This window comes from Limulus polyphemus, unplaced genomic scaffold, assembly GCF_000517525.1.
Source record: "Limulus polyphemus unplaced genomic scaffold, Limulus_polyphemus-2.1.2 Scaffold3618, whole genome shotgun sequence".
Classification (NCBI taxonomy): Eukaryota; Metazoa; Arthropoda; class Merostomata; order Xiphosura; family Limulidae; genus Limulus; species Limulus polyphemus.
Genome location: NW_013669228.1, coordinates 74,942 through 78,612, shown reverse-complemented (window position 1 = coordinate 78,612; position 3,671 = coordinate 74,942). Strand labels below are relative to the sequence as shown.

Here is a 3,671-nt window from a genome sequence, read left to right as displayed (position 1 = left end):
TGGTAAGGTTATATGTACAGTTTTTATATGTTACACTGGCCATTTGGTTAGGTTATGTGTACAGTTTTTATATGTTACACTGGCCATTTGGTTAGGTTATGTGTACAGTTTTTATGTTACACTGGCCATTTGGTTAGGTTATGTGTACAGTTTTTATACGTTACACTGGCCATTTGGTTAGGTTATATGTACAGTTTTTATATGTTACACTGGCCATTTGGTTAGGTTATGTGTACAGTTTTTATACGTTACACTGGCCATTTGGTTAGGTTATGTGTACAGTTTTTATATGTTACATTTCGCTAGGAAAAGGATGATTTAAAGTCTAACTTTCAGAACAACTGAACTTTTAACCACGTGGTAACATTAATTATGATTTTTTAATGATCTCTACTGGTTTTTTTTCATTCCAGTTTTCTAACACGTACTTCTCTGCTACTTACATTTTCTTGCCAAGTCTGTTCTAGCTTATGGTTAGTATAAATACGGCAGCACGTTAGTTGTAAATGATTGTCAGGTACCCACCACTCGACACATATGTTAAGAGCTGTAAAAGCATCAATCACGCTACACAACCAGAAGAGCTGTTCAAGACGTTTATTGATATCTTTCTACTTCGAAAGACGTGTGTTAGAGAGAGAGAGAGGGACCTTGGCGTATGCAGGAGCAGGTAAATATTTCGATAAATCTACTTACTCCAACGATGAAAGACAGTCAGTCAATTTTATGTACTTTTTTTATGTCGTAGCTAGTCACTGAGAATTTTGTGGACCTGAAAATGTATTGTTTAATAGGAGTTTATGAGGGAAGAATCCCTGGTTCTTCACGTCATTGCATAAAGATCGATCATAACACGTGTGTGATATAATTTTTAATGTAGAAGGTTTATCGGATTCGAATCCCGCCCCATATCAGTTTTCAGTTTAAGTTGAAGCATTCCAAAATGACGTGTCACACCTAATATTTCTGATAGTTTATGCAAAAGCAACTTTCTTTAACTTAACCTGTGACGTCACTGGAGAGTAATCCAGTAAATACGCTCTTCAACTTACTTAACCTGTGACGTCACTGGAGAGTAATTCAGTAAAGACGCTCTTCAACTTACTTAACCTGTGACGTCACCGGAGAGTAATTCAGTAAAGATGCTCTTCAACTTACTTAACCCTGTGACGTCACCGGAGAGTAATTCAGTAAAGGCGCTCTTCAACTTACTTAACCTGTGACGTCACCGGAGAGTAATTCAGTAAAGGCGCTCTTCAACTTACTTAACCTGTGGCGTCACCGGAAAGTAATTCAGTAAAGACGCTCTTCAACTTACTTAACCTGTTACGTCACCGAATACTAATCCAGTGAAGTTAATCTTCTACTGACTTAGCTTCCAGGGTTTGAACCTTGATCCTGTTGAATACGTTTCGCAAATTCAGCTGTGGGGGTGTTATAAAAGTCACAGTCAATCCCGTTATTCGGTTCAAAGAGCCTGACAAAGCTCTAATGGCTGTTCTCTCTCTGGTCAGTAGTTCAAAATTAAGGACCCCTATACCTGAGACCTGGTTATTTATCCCATGTGTCTCTGTTCTGGTTGTAACCTTATGTTTTTCTACTAAATTTACTGACAGATGTTGATGAATGTAACTTGTGAAAGAGAAAAGTGTTGAAATAATTTTTTATCACTGATCGCATTAATTTATATACTTCTGTATACATAGAAACTGTTCACAAAGTAAAGAAAAATGCAGAGAAAAAAACCCAGATGATCGAATCTTTACCAAATACAGAGACATTTAGAATGTAAGATCGGTAAAATGTCTCTGTAGTTGGCAAAGATTTCGTATTGGATCATCTGAATTGTTTTTTCTGTATTATTACATAGAATATTTTATATGTTGATTTAATAACTTTATGTAAAAATCAAAAACCAGCTACAGACAAAAGAACACTGTAACATGTAAACACAATGAATAAAGCCTAAAACAAGTAGCGTAACTTGCTCTAAAAATTGTTAAGCCATGTAACTTGTAAACTCCTAAATCAAACGGATATTGAAACTTGTAAAACCCATATACAGAAACTAAATTTAGTGTAATTTATAAAAATCACAAACAAAACTTTTCTAACCAAATGGCCAGTGTAACATATAAAAACTGTACACATAACCTAACCAAATGGCCAATAATAGAACTGTACAGTCAAGACTATCAGTTATAACAAAAGTTAGTTAGATTTCAGTTGATTCCATTCCTAGCGATATAATAGAACTGTACAGTCAAGATTATCAGTTATAGCAAAAGTTAGTTAGATTTTAGTTTATTCCTTTCCTAGCGATACAACAGAATTACAAGTTCAAAGATTTCTGTTACTTTAATCAATAGTTAACTTTAGTTGATTCCTTCATCAACAATACAGTGAAACTGTGCATTTTCTGTAAGTGTTTGTTTGGTTTACATAAAAATAGATCTTGATTTAGTGATCCTAAAAATTAAGAAGAGGGAACTAAGGAACCGGAGTGGAGTGAAAACATTTAGATAATTAATATTCATAGTTAAAGGTAGTTACTGTGATATAGTGTACAGGATAAAAGATGGCTACTGTGATATAGTGTACAGGATAAAAGATGGCTACTGTGATATAGTGTACAAGATGGAAGATGGCTACTGTGATGTACTGTACAGGATGGAAGATGGCTACTGTGATACAGTGTAAAGGCAGGAAGATGGCTACTGTGATGTATTGCACAAGACGAACGATGGCCACTGTGATATAGTATAAATATGGAAGATGGCTACTGTGATATATTGTACAGGATGAAAGATGGCGACTGTGATATGGTGTACAGGATGGAAGATGGCTACTGTGATATGGTGTACAGGATGGAAGATGGCTACTGTGATGTATTGTACAGGATGGAAGATGGCTACTGTTATATAATGTAAATGCAGGAAAATGGGTACTGTGATATAGTGTAAAGGCTGGAAGATGGCTACTGTGATATAGTGTACAGGATAAAAGATGGCTACTGTGATATACTGTAAAGGCTGGAAGATGGCTACTGTGATATAGTGTGTAGGATAAAAGATGACTACTGTGATGTATTGTACAGGATGGAAGATGGCTACTGTGATATAGTGTAAAGACTAGAAGTTTTCTACGTTGGAAATATTTGTACAGTAGATAATTTATTTCACTAAAATCACAAATAACCATAGCCACTTTTTTGTAATATCACAAATAACCATAGCCACTTTTTGTAATATCACAAAAAAGAAAGAGATCACAATATCTTGAGGTTGGGCACAGCGAAGAACTGTCAAACATTAATTACAAACTGCCACAGTTAATTGTCGGGATCAAATAACTGAGCATCTTAAACACTAACAAACTTTGTTGGATATATTCTACACGGTTGTTGTTACATATCTTCTTCAACGCTAACAAACTTTGTTGTATATATTCTACACGGTTGTTGCATTACTCCTACAACACTAACAAACTTTGTTGTGTCTATTCTACACGGATGTTGCTGCATATCTCCTACAACACTAACAAACTTTGTTATGTCTATTCTGCACGTATGTTGTTGCATATCTTCTACAACACTAACAAACTTTGTTGTGTATATTCTACACGGATGTTGTTGCATATCTTCTACAACACTAACAAACTTTGTTGTGTAT

General features: G+C 35.2%; 1 protein-coding gene across 2 annotated transcripts in view; it reads left to right on the top strand.

Moving 5' to 3' along the window:
• Nucleotides 1-3,671, top strand: part of LOC106469697 (EH domain-binding protein 1-like) — an 86,559-nt gene that overhangs the window by 45,696 nt on the left and 37,192 nt on the right. The window lies entirely within an intron of this gene.